Here is a 19,752-nt window from a genome sequence, read left to right as displayed (position 1 = left end):
CTTGAATAGTACCATAAATAGTAACCTCAACATGAAAATGTTCAAGGATGAAGTTTAAGCTATAGGAATTAATTATTGGAATTGTTGTGAGGCAAAGTTACTGAGACACTATAAATTTTGTGTTTCAGCTGAAAAAGACCCGGAAGGTCTAAGAGACTGAGTCAAGGCCTAGAGGCGACTCACGTCAGGTTTGTGCACAATAAACCTTAATTTATCGTTTTCTCATAGAAAATTTATTTAATTATGCATTGTGAAATTATTGTGTTAATTAAGGATTTTGAGAACTAATGTGTTGCCACTTTGGGAATGGAAATTTGACTTTAGAAATTGATTGTGTTTTGCATAAAATATTTTAATAACTTGATTTAAATTGTTTTTTAATTCACACTTGGCATGGCAATATTAATATGTTCCTCCTCCACTTGTGGGGTGAGTTTGATATTTGATCACTTTCCTCCCTCTCTGGCTTCCCAGTCTAAGGGGTGAGTTTGGATGAGTACTCATTAGCCAGCTAGCCACCTCCCTCATTGATTTCGATTAGTGGGGTGAGTTTGCCTTGTCGTGGTGTACAACACGGCATGTTTGGAAATTTTGTGTCATAGCCTAAGTTGTGTTATTGATTGGCAACACTATGATTATTAAATTATTTGATCAAATTTGTGTTATATTAAGTTTTGAAATTTGTGAAATGTTTAAATTGTAATTTGTTATAAATGTGATTTTAAAAAAAATTGTGAAATATTTGAACTATGAATTAATGACAAATGTTTTATATTTTACATTTTATATTTATTGTGTACCACTGACTATTTTTATACTCAGTGATAGCTTTCTTTACTTTTGCAAATAGAGAAAAGGATATAGCAGCAGAGTGAGCTGCTACAGTCAGAGAGGAGCACAGTTGAAGAATTTTTGTACGAGTATTTGTTAATACCTTTGTAATTATTTTGATGTAAATGGTTTAGTGTTATATGTATTAAGGTAGATTGAGCAGTTGTACAGTCAATGTATAATAATATTATTTTTGAGATTTTGCGTCTGTAAATTAACTTATGAATGTAAATTAAATATTTAAAATGCAATGTGCATGAGTTTATGAAATATTTTGAGATATCAATTCTTGATTTGAAATTTGGATTTTGAATTGAAGTGTTGCTATTGCTATTGATTTGAAGTTTGGTGGTTGCAAATGGAGTTGAAATTAATTATTTGAAAGTGTTTTTCACGGGTTTTGAAGAACTATTTTTCCCAAATACAGACGACACTCTGCCGAAATTTTTATAAAATTTGCGGAAAAATAAAATGGGATAAAAATCTTAACTAGTTTTCAAACTTCAATTAAATGTTTTTATTCCTACCAAAATGCTCACCACTTCCAAAATGTAAGAAAATGGTCTTAAAATCCCTTGTAGTATATTTAATGGATTACCAGTAGGCGAAGTACGATAAATCATTAGATGTACTACGGGATCATATTACATCTTACTAAGGGGTAGGGTGTGACAACTTCTCAAGAAGTTGAGATAAAATGCCAATCAAATAAAATTGATTTTCACAGTTTTCTAAGAGCCTGAAGTTTGATAACCAAATTATGCGCAACCGAATAAGGTCCTAGTCTCATAATTGGGCTATTCTTAATTCTGAGAAATTATTTAGTATACTCAATGTACATGTGACGCCCCTTACCCGTCTATTGTATAGCCAAGCAAAAAGTGCCACATTCGGTGCCGGAGCACCCTATCTTGTCTTGTCATGTCTATTGTAAATTTTAATGTCCTTTAAATCAAGTAATTTAAGTGTAGAAATTTTTTTTTTATATCTTATTTTTGTGGAGACCCGAATAATTCCTCCTCTGTTTTATTAGCATCTGGCGGGTTCCACTATCACCTGTTAACATATTCATAGTCATCTCACATATTTCTATATCATATTCTCTTTTATCATATCATTCACAACTATTTATGAGATCTCAAAATGAAGTGTCATCTATTGCATTCATATGGAAATTAATAGATAATAAATTATAAGTTTTCATTTTAAGTCCAAAATAAAATACATCATAAACTAGTAATTACATCATGACTAGACACAATGAACCAAAATACTAGTCTATGCATGAGCCCTACCAAAATACAAAAGACTAGTGAGGTGACTCTGATCGGTGGAAGATCTGGTCGGAACTCTGTCCAAATACTACTGTGGTGACTGCTGATTTTTAGTACCTACGCGATGGAAAACCAACGCACTAAGCATAACGCTTAGTGGTGCATAATTTATAATAACAATAATTAAACAATTGAATTAATATTACAAATCATAAATTGTGGGTCTTTTACATTTTTTTTATTATACTTTGGAAACAATTAAAATTATTGGGATCTTTCCTATTTACTTATTGTATATTCAGTATTAATTAATTATTATCAATGCCCAAGAAACCTATAACAAATTATAAAAGCTGGATACACGGGAGTATACGGGTTAGACAACCATATGTCTACCCTGTATACATCTGTCAGGCCCGAGGCCAGCTGTCGGGCACGAGACCTGCTGTCAGGCTTGTAAAGCCAGAAATAAAGTAGGCACAATGGCCAGTAAGTAGGCATATAGCCTATAGAACAATCATACCAGACATATATTGTCAGTTCATGATTTTCTAGATAGGCAGTACTGCTATCTATAGTCCCTAATTGGTATACCAATTTATCCAAACTAAATAAATAAATCTAGGTATACTATGGGCAATTAAACATTTTTAATTAATTTAGCACTATTCACTGTTACTATTTTCTAGTACTGTTCATTAGTACCATTAATTTCATATTAATAGGACATTATTCTCAATTTACATATTCATATCATTTTTAATATTTAATTTTCCTTATGAGTATTTTAATTATCATATATAGCATTTTTCCCATGAACCTTTCTTTAGGTTCATGTTGATGTGTTATCTTTATCTAGGAATTTGACTAGGTTAGGATGTCTATTTAGTCACACTTCCTTCATAACAATTGCTCCTCTATGTTTAAACTTGAATTTCAGTTTTTGAATCACTGAATTTGGAGTTATATAACTCAAGTTATGGTAAAAATACCATAACTGGTCCCTTTGCCTCTAAGCTGTCCAGAATTTACAATTCTTGGTCAATAAACTTTGACCAGTCATTTGATCATTTTATGGTCATTTTTAGACTTAGGCTCCTTCATAAGATCTGTTCCTCTATGTCTTAGGGACTCCCAGGTACAATTTCATAATTTTTCAAGCTTGGTATAGTGAGTTATAGTCAGTGTATTAACCTGGACTCTCAGTCCTATAAGGGCAATAACCAACTTCAGGGCAGTATGTTTGACCCTCTTTTTAGGGTCTTTACACTTAGAATTTGACAAAGGTGTCTGAATCAATGTTGTAGCCCTAAGTATCATGTTTCTAGATCATATTGGCACATCTCAAATGGAATTTTCTAGTGGGAGTTATGGCCAAATGAACACACAGGTATCAAATGGCATTCTGGGTTCAACTTAACATTTTCTAGATTTCAATTCCTAACTTTGGCTAATATTTTCCCTAGGATGCAATGGTTTCTAGAGCTTGGTCAAAACATAAAAATTGTTTTGCTATGTCTTATAAAACTTTTGGCACTAGTTTCACTCAATTTGCAGCTTTGGAGACCAAGTTATGGCATTTTTGCCAAAACTGGTCAAGCATACCAAAGGAACAGTATTTTGGACAATTTCTGGGTTGGCAGTTTTAGTGACTCAAATTGTGCTAACAATTTGATTTGGTTAAAAGCAAAAATGGGTTAAGTGGTCTTCATGAAAAGTGTAGCCCTACGTCTAAACTTTCCATTGATAAAATTTTAGGTCATTTGGACCAGTATAGAGAGAGTTATGACCAAATGAATATGTACTATTCATTTGGTTATTTTCTGGGTTGGCAGTTTCAGTGACCCAACTTGTGCTAGCAATTTGAATTGGTTAAAGGCAAAACTGGGTTAAGTGGTCTTCATGAAAAGTGTAGCTCTATGTCTAAACTTTCCATGGGTAAAAGTTTAGGTCATTTGGACCAGTATAGAGAGAGTGATGACCAAATGAACACGTACTGTTCATTTAGTCATTTTCTGGGTTGGCAGTTTCAGTGACCCAAATTGTGCTAACAATTTGAATTTGTTAAAGGAAAAACTGGATTAAGTGGTCTTCATGAAAAGTGTAACCCTATGTCTAAACTTTCCATGGGTATTTTAGGTCATTTGGACCAGTATAGAGAGAGTTATGACCAAATGAACAGTACTGTTCATTTGGTCATTTTCTGGGTTGGGTTGCAGGGAAATCCGAATTTGGGCAGTATTTAGGTCAAGTTTTGGATAGAATTTGGGCATGGTTTCTTCATGGAAAATGGGCTATTTTGGGTCTAGTTTCACCTCCAATTGGCCTCATACCAATTGGGGTCACACAATTTTATTTATGGCCTAAAATGTACACTGCCCTCAACAAACACAACCTGCAGAAAATTGACACTTCCAAAACTCAATCTCCTCCAACTTCCTTACTTCAATTTGCATGCAATACACTTCTATAAGCAATAATCTCATCCCAATAGATCAATTTCAACATTTTACACAAACCCTAGTTTTCAAAGTTTCAAATTTACACAAACATTACACAATTAAACACCCAAACATTTCAACTAATTACACATTCTCATGGAACCATTTTTCATCACTTAAAAGCAATAAACTTCAAGTTCCATGGCTGCCAAAAATTCAAGGGTTCTTTCCTCTAGATTTTCTTTTTATTTTAATGGTATTTATGCTTAGCTAAACATGCTTTTCATGTTTAATAAAGAGAAGAAGAGGGATTAGTGCACTAACCTTACTTGAGCTTCCCAAACCTCAACTTTCTTGCTTCTTATGGGTATCTATGGCTTCCTTATGGAGTGGGCTAACTTTTTAATAAAGGGGTCTATGGGTTTTGGTGAGTAAAAGCTTGGGAAATCAAGCTTGAAGCTTGATAACAATGGTGAGGAGGGAGAGACCAAGGGAGACGGCAAGGAGAGAGAGAGAAGAGGAAGAAGAAGATGGTTGGTGGGGTTTTGTCTCTTGTGATTATTTATATATATACATTTATGTATACTTTATTGTTTTTAAATTTCATAAATTCTATTTCCTTTCTTTTCTTTTCTTTCCTTTTCTTTTCTTTTCTTTTCTTCTTCTTTCTCTTCTCATTTTTCAAATTCAAATTCATAAAATTAATTTATGTTAATTATTCTATTTTCAAATTTTAATTTAACATTTAAGTCAAAATTCACCTCTAGGGGTGAACTGACCAAAATGCCTTTCATGATGCTCATCGGATTATTTTTATTTTTTATACCAATTAATAAATTCTCTAAATTTTATTTTATTTCTCAAAATTTTTCCTATATTTTTTTAATATTTATTTCATTAATTTATGCCTCCTCACTATAGTTTAAGTGTAGTTCCAGACATCCTGACTGTCTGAATAGACATTAGTCGTCGGAACAGTAAAATGTACGGACTACCTACGGTGAGGGCGTTACAGTACATACATTGCTTAGAATATATAGAAATTTATGAAGGGAGGAACATTAGCACCGCCTAAAATCCCCTTTATGATTTATATTATTTATGAAAATACTAATAAAAATATATCTCTAGCGACATATATATGTATTTGTCACTGATAACATAAATAGCAAAGAATAATTTGTTGCTAATTGCCTATAGTGACAACATATTCATTGCTAATACTTTTAGCAATAAGAAGTTATTAGGTATAAAGTTGTTGCTAATACTTTTAAGGATGACATATTCATCACTAATACTTTCAACAATGAGAAAATTATTCTATACAAATTCATAACTAATAATTTTTAGCGACAACTTATCTTTCCCTAAATAATTTGAATTGCTAATATAACTATAATTAATATAAATTGAAATTTTAAAATTATTTTAATAGTAATTCTATTTATATAGAAAATCATCTTATAATTATATATTCTTAATTCTATAAGTATTATTAATTCATTAAAAATTAATTAGGTTATTCTAATAAAATTAATAAACAACTTTAAACATTGAATTTAATTTCCACTAATTTATTTTTTTAATTATTCTAAATATTTACATACTTATTATATTAAATTATAAAATTACTTCTAAAAAATTAACTATTTAGTTAACATAATTATAAAATTATTATTAAAAATTAACTATTCAAGTAAATATTTTTTTTTCTTATATCAATAGATATGAAATTCTAATCTTATTCAGTGACAAATATTTTATTTATTATAAATTTGTAGTTTTTTTTTAAATAGTAATAGATAATTATTATTTTGTATGTCACAAGTACTATTCGAAGGTAGTTATATGTGAATGTAATCACTATGATTTTGTTATTATTGACAATATCAAATGATATCTTTGCAAATTCAATAATTTTTATAGAGGCTAAGATATATTGATTTTCCTATTTCTTTCAATTTAATATTGATACATTCAATAACATTTGGGATTATTAATATCATTTTTGCATAAAAAATGTATTTTACATGTGATGATATGATATTTTAATTTTTTTGGATCTACGTAGTTTAAATTTAGATTAATTATAATTTATTAATATCCTTATGTGCATGAATATATTTTTTATTTTTTAATTTATTAGTAAGTCTTAGCTAGGTTGTTGATTTTGAGTATAAGACTATAAGAAAACCTAGTTATATTTTTACATAATGTATGTGAGAACTTACATCTATTATTACTTTATTTTAATTTTTAAAATCGTTGCCTATTTATATTTTACAACTTATTATTATATTTTTTTATTAGATTACATTTAAGTTTATAATTAAGTTAATATTATATGTTAATAAAATAACACATAACTTTCATAAAAATATTATCTAACTAAAATTTTCTTAAATTAATAAATATTTTATTTATATAATTAATTAAACTATTATTAAAATTAATATTTTAATTTAAATAATTAAATATAATATTATAAAAATATTACAACATATATAAAAAATAACAAAAAATCATATAAAAAATTAAATTACAAATTTTTATAATGTGAACATAGCAGAAGAAATAAATAAGTTGACACACACACACATAAGAATGTATGTATATATAAAAGTGTCATCATAATGACTAGTAAATGAATAATAACAACAAATAAAAAATAAAAAAAAATACATGTAAAATCAACATTAAAAGCTTATTTTGATATGCATCCATAAATAATTTCATTTTCTTGCTATATTACTTTTTTTTATTAATTTTTTTATAGTTGACGCTATTTAATTTTTAAAGTTTTTAGACTCAAAAGTCTCTTTGTAATATTATAAGAAATCAAAAATAAAAAATCGATTGAAATGTAAACAAAATTTGAGAGTTAAGACTTATAAAATTTAATAGAAATAATTAAAAATAGAGTAAATCAAATAACAATTTGAAAGCTGAAGAAAGTTTGATAGTTTTCAAATAACACAAAATGTTTATTATATACAAGTAAAATGAGAAAAAAATTAAAAATAAAATTAATTCAATCATTGAATAATTTTAATTTAAAATAAAATTTCACCATTAATTTTGAATAAGTTTAGCCATTTATTGGTCATAGATCATCAGTCATCCTATTCCTTCATGTATTCCTACTTTTGAATTTGTTTTAGGAAAGCAGATTGTCAAACTTGAGGTTGGCCTTTCCCATATTTCTACCCTTTAGTTGTTAAATTTAAAATTTCATTCCTTTTTGTTGTCTCTAATTGTATTTATATGCTTATAGCATCTTTAATGCTAATGATGTTTTTTCCCCCTGGTTCAGCCTCCTAATGGTACCTCCTCCTATGGAACTAGGGAAGTTGGTGGACCACTTGAGTGGATAGGGAAGCGAGCAAGTCATTTTAATTTGTTTACCATTTCCACTCTGAATTTACATCACACTCTTATAGAGTTCTCAAATGAACTCTAGTATTTAGAGATTCCCAGCACCATATGCCCAAAACTCCCTTTCTACATTCATTTAAAAAAGTCTTCCAAATCCAAACCTAATTAGGAAGTCTATGGCATGATCCACAACATCTAAATATAAGTAGTTTCATCTTAAAAATGTAGGTTTCATGTGGAACACATATTCATTTGATTATGGTCTTGAAACTATATCCTTGTATCAATCACATCCTTGGGTGCTAGCTATTCTTCCAAATGGAGAGGCACTAGAAGTTCTTGCTGACACCACACAATGAGGTAATGAGAATTACAGCAAACTATTTAAAAATCTTTAAGCTCACTCTTATATCTAATTTACTGTCAACGATCTATAACCAGCAGATTGATTTGAGAAAGGAATCAATTATTCAATTCATTTCTTCAGCCTCATATCCTGTCATTACATTTGGTCCATTTGCTTCACCCACTGCTGTTCTGAAATCTTTATCTCATGCATTTGGTAATTTACTTGACGCTTTTAGCCTTTTCTCTTTGAATCTAATTATTTCCTCTTGCAATGACTTTTTTTGTGTGCATGTTGTATTGGGTTTGTTGTTAGATTTACATTCATACTGCATCAGACATACAATATATAGCTTATGGAATGAATTTTAACCTTTGAAAATTGACTGATGAATATTTGGATGTCTTATTTTGCTGTTAATGAATGAATGTTAAGTATGAAAATATATGTCGGTATGTGTGTGTAAATATATATATATATATATGTTTGCTTCATGCATTTGTATCAGTTTGCAGTCATCACTGTACTAGAAAGTCCTTTGTCGACAAGATGGGTTATAGAGTTTGCAATAAGGGAATGTGAAATTAGAGGACAAAAGAAGGAATGAAAGGAAGATAACTACAGGTATCCACCACCTTATTGTGTATGGCATCACCACTCCCTTGGTTTTCAACTATCTTTGTTTGATAAAATGTTATGTGTTACAATAAGACTTCTGTGCTTAATGTTCTGCCCTTCCCTCTCTAATTGGCAATGAGAATTGTGGAAAGGCTATCCTTTTTAGTAGTTTTATTAAATATATATTTTTTTTGTGTGTATTGTGTTGGAGAAGTTCGTAAAACTTCAAGGGACAGTTAATTAAAGGCCTACAGTGAGTTCAGTAGCTTGTAAAGCTATATGCACAACCTTCAAGCGCATAAAATGTTGTTTGTGGAGAACATTTGCTTTCCTTTGCTATTTCTCAGAGTTCTGTCTAAAAAAAGGGAGTGCAAAACCTTGAAAGTATGGTTGAATGGGGTTCTATGGGCATAGTAGCATTCATCAATGTTGTAGGTAGGGATGTGCATTATTTGGTTATAACTAAATAACTGAACTGTACTAATAAAATTCAATTATTTTGGTGAGAATAAGTTCGGTTCGGTTTAAATTTTGATTAATAATAATAAAAACTTTGGATTTTAAGTCATCAATCTGGTTATCTTTGATTTGGTAACTAAACTAATCGGAATAACCCAATTTATATTCATTAATATATTAATTAAAATTTTATTAATAATATAATTTATAATTATTATTTTTATTATTTTATAATAATATTTAACTTACAATATTTTCTTATATATTAAATCATATTTATTGTCTTTTTTTTAATAAAAAAGGATTGTAAATATATTTTTATTAATATTTAATTGATTAATTGATAATATAAAATTTATATTTTATTTTCTTATTAATTCGGTTTTATAACCGATAATCAATTAAATATTTTCAGTTTTAGGTAATTTTGGTTTTTCTCTTAATTACGATTTGGTTTGATTAGTTTAATAATTTTAGAGTCGGTTAACAATTCAATTAGTTGAAAATTTAGTTTAGTTAATCGAATGCTCACCCCTAGTTATAGGCAGGCTTCTAAACTATGGCCAATACATAATTTATTGGCCAATGTATACAAGAATTTAGCCTTTTGACATGACATTTCTTGTTTTGGAATTGGGTATTTATAATCACAATGAAATGGCTCTTTATTTGTTGTAATAGCCATAATAGTTGCTACTCACGATGACAAAAAGGATGAGAAATAGTTGGGTAGTGCATGAAGTCGAGAAGAGAAGGGGGAGAAAAGAAGAGGGGGAGGGTGGGGTGTTAGGTGGCGTACCATAGAAGTGGCATATAAGTGGCTTAGGCAATTATGGGCTAGGGTGTAAATGACTAGTCTAACAATTCATTTTCCATTTAAAATTGTGTGAATGCCTATATCAATGTCACCCAAACAAACTCTAATCTACCCATTTATGCAATTGGTGATAGATTAGTAGTGGTGGTGGCAGCACATATTGATTGTTTTTTTATTCATTTAATACCCATTAGTATGTTCCAGTCGTAGTTCGAGGTCTATCTTGGAACTGGAATCGAACTAAAATTTCAATTCGATTCATCGATGTTTTGGTTCTGATTTAGTTCAGTTTTCGGTTCTTCAGTTTCAGTTCAGTTATGTACATTTCTGGTTCTTGAAACAATTTTATGTTGTTTTTCCGATACAAGTAATTCTTAAATTAGCATTTAAGCTCTAAAATTGATTTGGTTATTAATATACAATGTATCATATAACATAACTTTTAGCTATTTTTAAATTATATAACCCTAATCTATAGGGTTCGTATATATTTTAGAATTAAGTATATTATATAATATTTGGGATTAAAGCCTAGTTGCTATATATAATGTAGTTGTACATTTATATCATAGAGTACACCTTTTAACTGCTTTTTAATTATGTAATTTTTATATATAAGATACATGTAAAATTAAAAATAATAAGGTGATTTAATGTATTTATAATTGTGAGGAATGGTGTTTTCATTGATTACATAAGAGGTTTACACCCCGACGCCCACACACACACACACACACACATACACACATATGTATATATCTCTTATACTATCTAGGAATTCTACAGCAGGTAGGAATCCTTCTTTAATTAGGATATCCTATACATATCAATTTCTATAACACTCCCCCTCAAGTTGGAGCATAGATATTTATCATTCCAAACTTGTTACATAAGTAGTCAACCCAAGCTCCACTCAAAGCTTTTGTAAATATATCTCCTTATTGCTTTCCTATTTTAATGTGCCGTGTTAAGATGATCTCTTGTTGAAGGTTTTTACGGACAAAATGGCAATCAATCTCAATATGCTTGGTCCCTTCATGAAATAGAGAATTAGAAGTAATATGAAGGGTAGCTTGATTATCACACCACAATTGTGCAGGCAAAGATTTCTTAAGGCCAACCTCATCTAATAATTTAAGTATCCACATTATCTTATACACTTATTATACTATAGCTCTGTATTCTGATTCAACGTTAGATCAAGAGACTACACTCTGCTTTTTACTTCTCTAAGACACCAAATTACCTCCAATAAAGACATAATACACAATAATCGATCTTCTATCAGCCTTAGATCTTTCCTAGTTTGCATCTTAAAAACACTCAATATTTAAATGCCCATGATTACTAAATAATAATCCTCTCCCTTGTGCTCCCTTAAAATAACACAAGATTTGTCCTAAAGCTTCCTAATAAGCATCAGTTAGGGAAGACAAACTGACTCACCAAATTGATTGAATATGTAATATCAAAACGAGTTACTGTAAGGTAGTTCAATTTACCCACTAGCCTCTTATACTTTTCTGGATTTTCAAACAACTTACCATTCTGTGTTACAAGTTGCAAATTTGGGATCATTGGTGCACTGTAAGGCTTAACACCTAACTTTCCTATTTCTATCAATAGATCAAGAACATACTTTCGTTGAGATAAGAAGATACCTTTCTTACTTCTCATAACTTCAATATCCAAAAAATACTTTAGCAAGCCCATCTTTTTTTTTTTTTTTTTGATATTGGATTTGAATGAAGTGTTTAATGGATGAAATGCCTGCAGAATCACTTCTAGTGATAACAATATCATCCACTTACACTACCAATAAGACTAGGGTAGCTTCAGATTATCTATAGAATATTGAATGATTGCATGTACTTTTCTACATACCAATCTCTTTTACTTCTTCATTTATCTTTCAAACCAAGCTCGAGAACTTTGTTTCAAGCCATAAAGCAAACTTTACCCAACTTTCCCAAAGTAATAAATCTTAGTGGTTGCTCCTTATACACTTCCTCCTAAAGATCAACGAGAAAACCATTCTTGATATCTAACTGATGCAAAGGCCAATCATATGTAGCTAGTAGAGAGATAAACAATTGAATGTCTTTTGGCTATAAGATGTGCTTTAATCTGGCTATAGAACCATCAAGATTCATTTTCACTTTAAATACCCATTTGCAACCAATAATTTTCTTAACAATAACCAAAGGCACTAGTTTTCATGTACCATTTGTATCTAAAGCCTCTATTTCTTCTTTCATAGTAGCACACCAACCAGGATGAGATAATGTCTCAATAACAATTTTAGGGATATGGATAGAATCCAAAGAAGCAATAAAACATCGAGGAGAGGACAAATGATCATAAGACACAAAAGAGGAAATAGGATAAGTAAATGTACATTTATCTTTGTAGAGAGCAATAGGAAGATCTAGAGTAGGATCATGATCAGTGATAGTAACTGCATCTTTCGATGAAGAAATTGGTGAGGGATCTGAATCTAGAGCCTCTAATCTCCTCATGATTGGAAATGAAAAGGTTATATATATATATATATATATATAATTGGTTCTTGGTTGGGGACTCTTGAAAATCATACACAACTCTACCCATTAGTACCCTTTTATAATGGTTGAATAATTTGCCACCTTTACACTGATAGTATGAAGGGCAATACCATATAAGAATTTTAGAAAGAATTTATATTCAAACATTAATTGGTTATGTGTTGGAAGGCAATATATATGTGTGTATGGTGCCTTGTTGATGGAGGGGGATGAATTTTTTTTTTTTTTTTTTGGGTGGGGGGAGGTTGGTTTACACTAGTGTTGGACTTAGGTTGCTTCTCTCTCTCTCTCTCTCTCTCTCTCTCTCTCTCACCATAATTCCTCTTATAGCCTTAATTTCTAATTGCTTAAGAACCATAGTGCTTTGTGGGCTTTCATTTAATCTACCTTTAAATTTTAATACTAGTAAACATTTGTGACAAAATAAGTTCGGTCAAAATTTTTCTTAGTATGTAATTTTCCTCAACTTTTTTTGGTTAAACTTAAATAGAAGACTTGTATTTGCAAATTTTGTCATAGCATGACTACTAATAGACTAATAGTTGGTAGAAATGGTGAAGGGGGGAAGCCATGGGTTGAAATCCTAACATCATGTTAGACAAAGGTCATGGCATTTGTATCCAATTTTTAGAAAAAAAAAAAAAGAAAAAAGAATGGTGAGTTTACTCAAAGCGTTAAACAATTACATTTGACAACTTGTGTAGTTTTAGGTTATCAACAATGCCATTGGAGCTATAATTCTAGTAAAAGGGTTCGTGAGGTACCGTGTTAATGCATTATGTCAATATGTTGGCCACTACGAGATCTCAAGCTAGATTAATTTTTATTTATTTATAACTATGGAAAGTCAAGTTTTAATAGTTCCCTTTTGCAAAGTTTTGTCTATTGCTTTTATTGTAGGCCTTTGATAGTTAGACATCATATATCCTTTCTTCTTGTTATTGAGCCTTTTGCACTTGCAGGTTGGTAGAACGTGCATGAAGAAAGGCATTCCTTGTGATGTCATATGGATAGCCATTGACTATATGGATGGTTTTCACTGTTTCACATGTGACCAGGCATGTTTCTCTTAGATCCTTTGGATGATAGATTCATCCTTAATTAAATTGAAATGTTAGACTACTCTATGGCTAAATACTTCTCATTTTTTTTCCTTGAATAAGCTCAATGTCATCATTCTTTCCTTGCCTCTTTGCTTTTTGCTACATATTCACTATTAGACAACACTGAAATTTACCGCTTATGGATGACCATTATTCAATTTTAGAATCAAGAATGACATTTTTATGTGGAGCATATTTAGTGGCTTGCATTATCCTAATCTTAGTAGTCATGTCTATGGACCTAATTGAGTTCCTACAAATACAAATGCAAAACACAAATTCATATAAATATGTCATATACATATATGTTGAAAAGAAAGTTTATGATATTCCTATTTCTAATAAAATGAATTTTTCTGCATTTTTAGTTGAGACTATCCTTAGAATCCAAAACTAAATCCAGCCTTGCAACTTAATAATTCAAGTCTTGGGATGCAAATAAACCAAATGTGCATTGTTTAAGTCTTTAAAGGTAATTGTAGAAAATAAAGAGGGAGAAGAACTAGAAAAAGATTGTGGGGAAGATGGTAGATCATTCCCTTAAGCCTTTTGGTTTTATATATATATAATGTTACACATAAAGTAAGAATTGTAACACCCCTATGTTCGGTAGTGCGTTCTACTGTTCCGGTGACCAGTGTTCATCCGGACAGCTAGGATGCCTAGAACTACATTTAAATGTTAGTGAGGAGACATAAAATAATGAAATACAAGAAAGGAAAATACAAGAAAAACAAAGGAAAAATAATAGCAATGAAATGAAACTAAGTTAAATGAGCCAGCACCGCAGCGATGGGTGATCGCACGGAGAAGTTATGGCGCAGGCAATAGCCGACCCCAGGACTGCAGAAAACCCTCAGAATTTAGTTTTGAGACATAATTAAAGACTTATTGAAGTATAAATGTCATTAGAAATATCAAAGAAGAATTAATTAATTAGTACAAAGAAAAACAAGAAATCGAGAAACCGATAAAAATTAGTGTTACCGAAAAATCGGGAATACAACTTAAATAGGGGCATTGTGATCATTTGACACCCCGAGTTGTCTTTTGACCTAAATGTCCATTAAAAATAAATGATATTAAACTTTAAAAATATCATGAAAATTAAAATGGTGGTACATAAATTAAATAGTAAAAGAAATGAGGTAAAATGTGAGAATTTAGAAACTTTGGAATAATTAATTATTAAGCTAACTTAGTGGTCCACTAATTATGTATTAAGTGGCCATATATAATGCCTTAGTGGACAGCTCAACATCATCTTCTTCCTCACAAATTCACTTTGGCCGAATTCAAGCTCCATTCCAAATCACCATTGCCGACCTCTATGCAACCTTGATCAAGTCACCTTTTTCACTAGGTTCCTTCACTAAACCTTACCTACACACCTTGGGCAGCAATAAGGAAGCAAGAAAGATAAGTTTTAGTGGAATTTTGAGGAAGTCCAAAAGAGGTAAGTGGTTATTTTCAATTCTTGTTTCATTAAAAGTGTAACTAAGGTTGTGGGTAGTTGAATTATGGAAGAAGTTTGAGATTTGATGAATTATTGGTGATGGAGCATTTCGGTAGCCATGTAACTTCATCATGTATAGCTTGTCTTTGCATGTAAATGGTTGTTTGAGATGTTAAATTAAGTGTTTAAATGTATTGGAGTTGGTTTTCATGTATAAAGTTTGATTTGTAAGCTTGAAAAGTGAAAATGGAAGTTGATGTGTATGTGTAATTTTTGGGCAGCCTCATAATGGAAATGGGTAATGTTTAAGTTCATGAAATATTGTTGTAGTGTACAAAAATGGCAGCACATGTGTATGGAATAGTAGTGATAGGTATGTAATTTGATGATGGAGGTATGTGTGATAATTAGAAGTAATTATATATATATATATATATATATATATATATATATATTGTTGGGTTTGAACTTTGTGAATTGTGATTGCATTTGATGCATTTTGAAGTGGTTATATTCTGTCCAAGTTGACCTATAATATAAAGAATTGAATGGTTTTGGTTAGTGCCAAATGCAGAATGGTATGGAGAAGTGAAGATGTAATTGGTAAAAATGTGTTTGGTTTGGTGTTTGAAAAGCATGTAGAGGGCAGTGTGCGAATGGACCTATAACCCTAAGTGTGTGGCTCCAATTGGTATGAAGCTAATTGGAGGTGAAATTAGGCACAAAATGTGCCAACTTTCATGAAGAAAGCCTACCTAAATTCTATCCAGAAAGTGACTTGAAAAATGGCCAAATCCGGATTAGTGACTTGTAAGCCTGAAAATTGACCATTTGGGCAGCAATTAGTTTTTTGGACATAACTCACTCAAAACAGGTCCAAATGACCTGAAATTTTTACCATGAATAGATTAGACCTAGAGCTACAACTCTTATGAAGACACCAAAACCCAAAAATGACCATAAGCAAGTCAAATAGCTTGCACAATTTCAGGTATAAAAACTGCCAGAACCAGAAATGACCTAAAAATGACCTAAAGTTGCCATTTTAGTGCAATTTGTCTAGCTTTAGTAAATTGACCATATCTTGGTCTATACAACTCAGAATAACCTAAAATTTTTCCCCGAGTGCAATAAGACATAGAGCTACAATTTTACTTATTTGACCATAAGTTAAAAACCAAGAGAAATAAAGCTAGACCATTCTAGCACACAAAATTTGAGAATTTGACATTTACATACAATAATGCTTGAAGTAATTTGGCAATGAACGCCAACTTGTAAAAAGGGTAAATTGCATTATATTGACAGCATATTAAATTGTAAATTGTGAAATGTTGATGCTAGAATCAACTTATCCATATTACCTAAAAAGGTCAACATTATAGGTTGACTAATGAAAGGAGTAGTATCAATAAAATTTAATTATGGGATGTTATGATTAGAAAAAATTTAACTGAGTAATGAAAAACTTTAAATTTTGTATTTCAGTTGAAAAGAATATTGAAGAGCATAAGGAACATTGAGTTAAGGCCAAGAGGTGACTCATCCGAGGTTTGTGCACAATATTTTTATATTCATTGCTTTTACTAGAAATTTTATTTGGAGACATGAGTTATGAATAATTTTTTATTTTTTTGGCTTTGGGAATTTTATTAGAAATTATTGTGTTGCCTACTTTGTAAATGGAAAATTGACTTTGGAAATGGATTATGTTTGCATGAAATATTTCAATAATATGATTTGAAATTGTTTTTTATTCACACTTGGCATGGATGTCCCTTACTCTATTCCTCCTCCACTTGTTGGGTTGAGTTTGATATTTGATTATTTTCCTCCCTCTCTGGCTTGTCAGTCTGAGGTGAGTTTGGATGAGTACTCATTAGCTAGCTAGCCACCTTTCTCATTGCTTTCGATTAGTGGGGTGAGTATGTCTTGTCGTGGTGTACAACATAGCATGTTCGAAATATTTTGTGTCATGACCTAAGTTGTGTTATTGATTGACAAAACTGTGTTATTCAATTGTTTAATTAAATTTGTGTTATGTGAGCTTTGAAAAATTGTGAATTGTTTGAATTGTAAATTATCAATAAAAGTTTTATGTACCGTATTTTAAATTGTTATTATGCACCATTGAGTAAATTTTACTCAGCGATAGCTTTTTCATTGTTGTCGCAGGTAGATAGACGGACAGAGCAGCAGAGTAGGCTGCTTGTGCTATATTTTGAGATTTCGCCAGTATATTGAGTATACCATATTTTGTAGTTTTTATTGTAATGTATGTGCTCTGTATGTATATATTGTACTTGGTCTTGAGCAGTTGTAAACTAAAATTGTAAATTATTTTAGCCTGTAAAAATATTGTGATATATTTATCTTATCTCAGCTTTTGGAAACACTGGAAAATTGATGTTGAACAGAGTTGATAAATGTTGAGAAATTTATTGTGTTGAACTACTATTGGAGTTGGGATTGAACAAATTATTAGAAGTGCTTTTTATAGGTTTTTGAAGAACTGCTTTATTAAAAATACAGATGGCACTCTGCCAAAATTTTTACAAAAATCGCTGATACTCAAATTTGTTAATTGTTTTCACTTTAGTTAAAAATATTTTAACACCTGTCAATAGTGCTCACCACTGTAAAAAGAAATAAGAAAAGGTTTAAACTTTCTTGTAGTGTATTTAATGGGTTATCAGTAGACGAAGTTGGTAATTCATTAGGTATACTACAGGATCATGTTATGCCTTACGGAGGGGTAAGGTGTGACAAGAATGGTATGTTACCCATTTAGAGTAAAAAGGCACATTTATAGGCATAACTTATGAGTGACCGTTGTCTTCATATAACAATCTTTATACCTTTGCGCAGTTATCAAATGCTCAAGGCGCACCAAGTCGCTAAGATGTCTTGGATCCTAGGTGTTAGGTGCAAGCGCACATCCGAGCGAGTCAAGGCACGAAAATAAAAAGAATAATTAAAATTAAAAAAATTAGAAATATTCTATCACACTTCAAGTAATATAATGCTAAATATTAAAAAAAAGGAGACAAGGAAATTAATAATTTATAATAACATAAGCTCTATTTACTTAATAGCAATTAACAAGCAGCAACATACAGGCCGATTTATAATACCATAATCTCAATTATAATAACAAAAACTAATAATTTATAATAGCATAAACTCAATTATTATATTTCTAAATTCTAATAATTTATAAAAAGTTCCACTAATAGCAAATCTAATCGCAATTTCCAATAAGATAAACCTAATTTCATTCAATCATAAACGTAAAAGCTAATAACAAATTTAACCCATAAAGCTAATAAAAAATTTAGAGTAATACAATGTTAACATGCTTACACAATAAAGAATAAATAAAATTAGAAATTTAGACAAGAAAACCAAAAAAAGAAAATAGCATACGAATAGAAGGAAGAGCATGGTAGAATGGAAAAAAAAAAAAAAAAAAAGAGGGAGAGAGCAGCTGCTAGACAAAATAGAGCGAGGGAGAGAGAGAGGACAAAGCATGGTAGAACAAAAAAAAAAAGGAGTGCAGCTACTGGACGAAACAGAGAGAGAGAGAGAGAGAGAGAGAGAGAGAGAGAGAGTAGGAAATGAGTAGAAAAGAAGAAGAAAAAAAGAAGGAAAATATGTACGTGCCTGGATTTGGATTGTTGGAGATCAAGGTTAGTAGCTTCTTCTTTTTCTTTTTCTTTGGTGGCTGATGGCAGGTTTTAAGCCAAAGAAGCCCTATCTTCTTCTTCTTATTCTTCTTCTTCTTCTTCTTCTTCTTCTTCTTCTTCTTCTCATTCTTTGGTGGTTAACGGCAAGTTTTAAGCCAAAGAAACCTTATTTTTCTTTTAAATGAGGTTTGCCTTGTTACACCTGGGTGATGTCCTATGCCTCCTTCTTCTTCAAACGCCACCACTTGTGCCTTGGGCCTTAAGCTCGCCTTTGATAACAATGTCCTTTTGACATACTTGAGAATGCAGATTACTGCATCCTAATGGCTATTGCATGGAGTTTGAAAAAATTGACCACCACACTAATAATTAAAAGAATATCTGGGAGGTAATTAAGTTTTCCAACAAGTCTCTAATATCTTCTAGAATCTATCAAGGTCTCCTGTCCGATAATGAGTTTTACGTTTGGATCCATAAGACTATCTATAGGTATGTAATCTAGAACGCTGGTTTCTTTCAATATGTCTAGTGCGTATTTTAGCTATGAAATTGCAATACCAATTCTAGATTATGCAACTTTAACTTCCAGAAAGTATTTCGATTTGCCCAAGTCTTTGATCTAAAAGTAATTGAATAAAGTTATATTAATTGAATAATTCCATCATGATCATTGCCTACGATAACAATATCATTAACATAAACCACAAAATAGATACTCTTACCATGATTAATATGACAATAAATGCTCAGTGATCAGCTTTACTTTGAGTCATCTCAAATTG

At 30.8% G+C, this 19,752-nt stretch overlaps 1 pseudogene; it reads left to right on the top strand.

Moving 5' to 3' along the window:
- Positions 1-19,752, top strand: part of LOC131169015 (uncharacterized) — a 38,353-nt pseudogene that overhangs the window by 7,043 nt on the left and 11,558 nt on the right.

This window comes from Hevea brasiliensis, chromosome 15 (genome assembly GCF_030052815.1).
Source record: "Hevea brasiliensis isolate MT/VB/25A 57/8 chromosome 15, ASM3005281v1, whole genome shotgun sequence".
NCBI lineage: Eukaryota > Viridiplantae > Streptophyta > Magnoliopsida > Malpighiales > Euphorbiaceae > Hevea > Hevea brasiliensis.
This window is presented reverse-complemented; position numbering and strand designations above follow the sequence as displayed.